This window comes from Miscanthus floridulus, chromosome 3 (genome assembly GCF_019320115.1).
Source record: "Miscanthus floridulus cultivar M001 chromosome 3, ASM1932011v1, whole genome shotgun sequence".
In the NCBI taxonomy this organism is placed as follows: domain Eukaryota; kingdom Viridiplantae; phylum Streptophyta; class Magnoliopsida; order Poales; family Poaceae; genus Miscanthus; species Miscanthus floridulus.
This window is the reverse complement of record NC_089582.1, coordinates 87,303,590-87,311,957: the sequence shown is the minus strand read 5'-3', so window position 1 is coordinate 87,311,957 and position 8,368 is coordinate 87,303,590.

The window sequence follows — 8,368 nt, the reverse complement described above, 5'->3', positions numbered from 1 at the left end:
TGGAAGAAGAGACCTTTGGGTAATGAATAGAAATGTGAGTTCTTCCAAAGCTATGCTCTCATATTATAATTATAGTCATTCTTATGAACTAGAGTATAGTTATTGTGTTATGATCTTAATATATGAGCTAGTCTATAGTTTTATGTCATGAGAGTAGCACACATGACTTTATGCTTAACCACTCATATAACTTATATAATCGGAATTAGAGCTAAGTTGGGGTGGCGGTTCATCGTGTCGTCAGGTGTGCCCAAGTCCTTTACCCATCGATCCATAGGGTCGAGGACCCGGGGGATTTGGGTAGTTTCTGTATACGCAAGCATGGTGCTTGGGTATGGAGAGACAGGTGAATGCATTATCGTTCTCCACGGTTGAGGTGGTAGGCGACAGGTGGTGACATCCCTATCCGTCCCTTGTAATCCCCCACGTTCGTTTGGGGTGTAGGAGTCTAAATTGTCACATGAGGTTGCTAGCAGACCAGTACTCGGTGGCCTCCTGACCTGCTTCACACTTAGCCCTAAAACTAATTATGTAACTTATATGATTATTAACTAATCTTTGTATGACTATACTAGACCAATGCCTGCTCGACTTAGTATTTTTTTATTCTTTCTCTTTATTTTATCCTTTAAGGGATGCCAAGTGTGTGTCCACTATCTTGAAATCACTGTTATTACCCCTTTTATAAGCATTGGTGTACTTGCAATCATTATTATTCATGATCATATCCATACTAGACTCTTAACCAATAAATGCCTTCCTTTAGGAAAATATAAATAATGATACCCTGAATACTTCTGGGTGAAATGCTACAATGATAGCTCCATACACTTGCAGATAAATATTGACATTTCTTAGCATCACTCCTAACTAAGTTGTCATCTCTAGCATGATGCTAGAAATGCATTGTTGGTAATTATGAGAACACTTGTAAACTATATATATAAGGTATCCGCAAGCGCACACATAATATACCATTGTAGCATTTCATCCGGGAGTATACCGAGTATCGTTATTTATATTTTATCCATAGGGAGGAGCTATGGGGTTGTGTTGGCATAGAGATATTGACAAATATGTATACTTATGATAAAGCCACTCTCATGCTATGGCAGGGGTAAGTCAAGTGATAAATTAATGATAAGTATAAGGTAATAATGGTATTCCATAGATAGAAATAGATACTCACAAAATGTAGTAAGGCTAAGCAGGAGATTCGTTAAGAGCAAAAGATTCCTAAGTCATTACTTATCTACTAAGTCTTTTGTACACCCAAGTATATACACTTTCACCTATAGTATAACTAACTTTGGATCTATGCATAAGAAACATTACTAAGGAAGATTAAGAATAGAGCTTGTCTTCCTTCGCAATCACGTTCTACATGCTCTACAAACGGGGAGTGGACTACAAAGGACTCAATGGGAGTGTCACATCCGTGATCTACCACATGACCCAGAGTGCAGAAGGCATCCATAGGTAAACAATATCTAAGCACCATGCTTACATAATGTCAACCACTTAACTCACTCGAGTACTGAGCTAAGAGCTTTTGTGAACATATGCATATATTCATCATCAATCAAAACTATATCAAGCATATTACTAGAGCAAATTAGGAACATAATAAATAGCAACATAATATTGAAGTAGCACAAAGTCATAAATAAAAGAGATACAATGGCTATACCAGTCTCTAGACGGCAGATCCATAATCCTGAGCGATAGTCCAAACTCTACTTGAACCTTGCTAGCTAGCCTATACTAGAAACTTGAAAAATTAGAGCTCTATTTTCTTCTCTCTGAAAACCCTAATTTCTGGTCTGATCTTGACTTATGGTAGCCTACTTTGAAGGGGGGTAGGGGCTGGTTATATAGGCCAGAGCATCCAATATGAGCCCTTGGATCAAACCAACTTAAAGAATGGCGTAGATGCATCCTAAGAGGCGATGGGAAACCAACTTTTGAAGGAGGCTGACAGGTGGGTCCCCTAGGGGTTGGGCAACCTCTAGGTGGGGCCGGCCGGCCCACCTAGCAGTGGCTTGGCCCCCGCTTTTGTGTGGAGTCCCCTCAAGTCTTCTAAAACCTTATGGAGTTGATTTTGCTGCGGATAAGCATGATTTTATTTGACGATTTGATCCTCCTTGACAGTTTTCTAGATAAGCTCTGCTGAAAACACAGATTCACCAAAACTTATAGAAATTGTCAGTTTAAACCCTTAAGTCTATGTTGATGATCCTTTTTATGCCTTTATACAAGTAAAGTTGACTGTTTATGTTGGATGATAATTACCATCAACAAACTCCCCCAAGCTTAACCTTTGCTCGTCCCTGAGCAATGCCAAACTTAGCAATGGATCAAAAAGTTAGGATTTTTGAAAACATTGAAACAACTCCTCAAAAGTACACATGCGTTCAAACAATCCCCCTCCGGATTAAAATTCATCAATCTGACTTTCAAACTTACCCATATTACCTTCAATCATGGTGCTTTCTATCTTTCACTTGGATCTTGAGCAATTGAAAGACAGAACGATCAAGTCAAGCATTATGTCTCAAGTTTTTTTGTTCAACCATTGTTCCAGAGTTTTATAAGTTTTCAAAATAAGAACTTAGAGATTCCTTTGTATGACACTCTCAAGTCTCTCATATATGTGGTATTTGTGGATCCTCACCAAGGCAATGAATAATGTTATGCCTTTCCTTCTCCTACAACTAAGGCTTATGTGGAGCTCATAGGAATGGTAATTACATGAAGAGAACATACTTGCAATACATATATTGTAAATTCAAACCTCAGATCCAAAGAGAGTTAATTCATACAATCAAATCAAGATGTGCATGTGTATGGAATATGGTGGATATATATGGTGGCTAGCCTAATTCTACTATGCTACTTGAAAACATATCTCTCATTTTGAACTTGGAAACAATTACAAGAAAACATGGGCTATCTTATTCATCTCTCTCTCTTTTTAAGCGGGCATCTAAGTACCCATTATTTTAATACTTCAGACACTTGTCCATTTTTTCAATTCTTCTTTCTTCTTCTCTTTTTATTTTTTTATAAATAACTCTTGCATAGCCCATGCTTCTTTTCTACATAGAAATTGTTGGAGAGATAGTAACAAGAACTTGGAGCATCTATTTGGTGGAAACCTATGAAGCATATTTTTGGTGTTTTCTCCCAGTATAGGAGTAAAACATTTTTGGGTGGATCTAGATGGAAGGTATGTTTTTGTGCCTACCCCTAGTGTAGGAGTAGTGCATATGGATGTGGTGTGTGTATGTGATCTTGATTTTAAGAGTATGATAAACCTCTCATAAGACATCAACAAAGCTTGACTAAACTCAATGCAAAACAAGTAGCATATAAGTGGAAGTTTTTCTAGCCTAGATAAACATGTTTGGCTCTGGTAGGAATTCAAGCTTTGTCATACAAGATCTCATCATGTTTCTCTTTTATGTTTTTTAAAAGAAATCTCTAGAATTTAGTATCACTTAGAACAAGATAAATAGCAGCTCAGAACATCTCAAATCATATGCATCAATTACCTAGACTTAGATCAAGCATTTGCTACCCACGAGTTTCAAGTTCAAAGCAAATTCTCATGTCAAATCAATTTCATCCAAAACACGGGAGAATTCAAGGCTGAAAACAAGGTACTTGAAATGAATTATAATAGAGCAACTATTCATCATTTCCATCATGTGAGATCATCTTCAAGTTTTATTTATTTATTGACTCTTAAAAACAAACTAAAGCACACCTTAAGCAAACTATATACACACTCTTTTTATTTGGTTTCCATTATCATTTTTTAACTAATACAAATTCAAAAATTAAATAAACTAAAGAAAATAATAAAATACTAGAAAGAAAACTTACCTTAGGTAAATGGGGGCTCCTCCCCCAAGCTGGGTGTTGCTATGGTCCTTCATTGAGGCAGGTGGTCAATGTGGAGATGGCCAAACAAGTAGTTCCAATTGCCATTCTCCTGTTGCTGTTGTTGCTGGATGACGATGAGGCGTTGTCCTACTTCTTCTTGCCACTAGGAATGTTGGCGAAGAGTGTTCTAGATCTCCTACTAGTTCTCCTCGATGGTGGTGAGCCTGGTGTTGAAACGAGCATACTCCATCTATTGCTCATGATAACATGTGGGATGGTCATGGTAGCCATGGGCAGAGAAGGACATGTGTCCTCCCTAGTGGCTACTAGAGACCTCCTTGTAAGACTGCTGCTGGTAGTAGTCAAAATTGTCGTCCTGCCATTGCCCACTTGGGCCCTGTTGGCAGAAACTTTCTAAATGATGCGAAGAAGGTTGCTCCCACCTAGCATGCTTAGGTTGGTGCATATGAGAAGATCTCGGCTAGTCCTAGCCTACTTGCATAGGATGGTGTACCTGGGAAGGTCCTGCTTGATCAAATCCTGCATAGCTGGTGAAGGCTTCTAGAATGGGGTCATCTGCACGATACCGAGGATGCTGGTTGCGAGTGATCCTTGCAGAGGCACTCCTGCGAGGTGCTTGCTCTATATTCTACAAATCAAAGATAAACGAATCCACCACATATAGATCGAGGTTCTAGTCTGGTAACGGAAATTTATTTATGTAGTCCATATACATCATGACTATTTTCCCATCCTTGCCCTTTTTTAACATGTGTGCATGATGAAAATAGACATAATCAATAATCCATCGGGGATTGTCAATGTATGTAATAGAAGTGTTTGCTAGTAAACCCAAATTTTGAGCTATGCGGGTAACCAAAGAAGTACACCCAACATCTCCCTTAAGTCCAAGAATTTATGCCCATTGTGCCATCATGAATTTTATAGGTGAAACCTTCTTTCTTTTAACCATAGCATAGAGCAGTTTAAGTTCATCATTCCTTACTATGTGGAAATCATTTCTAGGAAAAAGAGAAAATCCTAGCCATTTGTGCATGAACCGCAAAGTAGGGTGGTGAATGTCATTGGTGCGAGGGCGGTAGCAAACAATCTCTTTTGATATCTCCCTCCAAAACTTATTTCTATCAAAGTATTGTATGACTGAGTCTACATCAATTGTGCACTGAGTAGGGAATCCTAGAAGCTCACTAAAGTTCTTCTAGGGAAAAGAAAATTCTTTCCCAAAGAACCTAAATGAGACTTCCAAGTCGGTGGTTTGTAAAGTGCATAAAAATTCAATAGTCAAATGCTTACACCCTGACTCATCTATTTCCCATGCATCCTCCCATCCTACGGCCTTGAAAATGAGTTCAAATTCGGAGTCCATACTTGTGGACTAAAGTAGGGCTAGATCGAAGGCAGGGGTGAGGACGAAATCCTGGTCCTTCAGGTTCTTGTAGATGTTCTTCTCCCTATCATCCCAGAGCTTGCCTATAGAAGAACATTCCTCTCCACAGGGGCTGATCAGGACAATGCTCCAATAGTGGGATACGGAGGTTCACATTGGGGAGTGGACTACAAAGGACTCAACGGGAGTGCCACATCCGTGATCTACCACATGACCCAGAATATAGGGTGTATTCATAGGTAAACAATGTATAAGCACCACGCTTACACAATGTCGACCACCCACCCATGGTACCTTAGAGGGAGCGCTATACGAACTTATGCATGAACATGATGATAATCCAACTATACTAAGCATATAATCATAGTAGACGATGAACATTACAATGAAGAACATGAATAAGATGAATACTAATATTGTCATAACAATTGTAGCAAGCATATAAAAATAATGGAGAAACAAAAGAGAGGGTGTACAAAGATTATACCGAACCACGCTCTTGACATGATCAGGAATCCAAGCAAAGCCTGCTTGCCTCCCTCTAGACCTAGCCTAACTAGCTATGCCCTAGAATATGCTGGAGCTCTGAGGATGATTAGGGTTTCTGTCTTCTCAAATGACTTGATGACTAGGGTTATGCCTAGGGTGAGAGGCATGGGCTGGATTATATAGCCCTGACGGTCTAGCGTGAGCCCTTGGATCAAACTGACTTAATCAATGGCCTAGATGCATCCTCAAAGGCAGTGGGAGACCAACATACGAAGCTGGCTGACAGGTGCGCCCATGGGGGGCTAGGCAGCTTGACAGTGGGCCAGGCAGCCCCATATGTCATCCCCTTGCTCTTTGCTTCGGTGACATGGCTTCTAGAGTGTTCTAGAGTCTTCCCACATAGGTACCATGGTGGAACTCTGTATTTTCCTTTGACGATTAGGTCCTCCTTGGCGGTTTTCTAATTAAACCCTGCTGAAAACACAGATTCACCAAAACTTGTGGAATTTATTAGTTTAAACCCCTAGACATTTATTAGTGATCTCAATTGTGCCCTTATATATGTTTTATTGATGGTTTATAATGGTTGTTAACTACTGTCAACACTTGCCTTGACTCACAAATGTGCTATTCTTCATTTGCTTGATTTGAAGACCAAGGAAGTAACTAAGCTCTCCAATCATAGACATCTCAAACTCACTTGTCATCATCTTTCCAAACTCCTCACAGAAGTCTTGATTGGTTGATCCAAATATAATGTCATCAACATAGATTTGCAACATAAACAAGTCATTACCTAGCTTCTTGGTGAAGAGAGTGGTGTCAACCTTTCCCATCTTAAATCCCTTAGAGAGTAGGAAATCACTCAATCTCTCATAATATGCTCTTGGTGCTTGTTTCAATCCATACAAAGCCTTTCTCAACTTATAGACATGGTTGGGTTTCTTCTCATCTTCAAAACTGGGAGGTTGTTCAACATACACAAGCTCATTGATGTACCCATTTAGAAATACATTTTTCACATCCATTTGGTACAACTTGATGTTGTGGGCACAAGCATAGGCTAACAAGATCCTAATTGCTTCCAATCTTGCAACTGGGGCATATGTTTCTCCAAAGTCAAGACCTTCAACTTGAGTGTAACCTTGAGCCACTAATGTTGCTTTGTTCCTTTCAACTATCCCATCTTGATCTTGCTTGTTCCGAAAGACCCACTTGGTTCTAATCACATTATGATCCTTAGGGCTCTCAACTAACTCCCATACTTGATTTCTTGTGAAGTTGTTTAGCTCTTCATGCATAGCATTTACCCAATCAACATCCAACAAAGCTTCATCTATCTTGTTAGGTTCAATGGATGACACAAATGAGAAATGTTCACAAAATGATGCCAATCTTGATCTTATTTGTACACCTCTTGAGATATCACTAATTATAGAATCTAATGGATGATCTCTTGTAATATTTGTTGGTTGGAGCACTTGCCCTTGATTGCTTCTATTTGATTGATAACTTGGTTGAGATGATGCACTAGCCACTTGTTGATTTTGCACTTGAGATGATGAACTAGCTTGACTTGTATCAACTTGCACATTTGAGTTAGAGAGCACTTGATCTTTGTCATCTTCAACTTCAATCACCTCTCTAGGCCTTATATCACCAATATCCATGTTCTTCATTGCATTGACCAATTGAGTGCCTCTCACATCATCTAGATTCTCATCTTCCTCTTGGAAACCATTGGTTTCATCAAATTCCACATCATGAACCTCCTCAAGAGTACCACTAGCCAAATTCCAAACTCTATAAGCCTTGCTAGTAGTTGAGTAACTAAGCAAGAAATCTTCATCACATTTCTTCTCAAACTTGCTCAATCTTGTGCCTTTCTTCAATATGTAGCATTTGCAACCAAAAACCCGAAAGTATGTAGTATTGAGCTTTCTATCATTCAAGAGCTCATATGGGGTCTTCTCCTTCAATGGATGACAATAGAGTCGGTTGCTATAGTAGCAAGCCATGTTGATTGCTTCGGCCCAAAATGAATGACTCACATTGTACTCACTCAACATTGATCTTGCCATATCAATCAAAGTTCTATTCTTCCTTTCAACTAGGCCATTTGACTGAGAAATTTACTTGGCCGAGAATTGATGCCTAATTCTAAACTCACCACAAAGCTCATCAATTCTTATATTTTTGAACTCACTTCCATTGTTACTTCTCACTTTCTTGATGGTTGTTTCAAACTCATTGTGAATTCTCTTGATAAATGTCTTGAAGGTTGCAAACACATGACTCTTGTCAACAAGAAAGAACACCTATGTATATCTAGAGAAATCATCCACAATCACAAATTTGTATTTGTTTTCACCAATGCTAGTGTATGTGGTTGGTCCAAATAGATCCATGTGCAATAACTCAAATGCCTTAGATGTGCTCATCATGCTCTTCTTAGGATGTGTATTACCAACTTGATTTCTAGCTTGACATGCACTACAAAGCTCATTATTCTAAAATGTGACATCTTTTAAGCCTCTAACTAGGTCATACTTGATCAACTTATTCAATTGTTTTATTCCAACA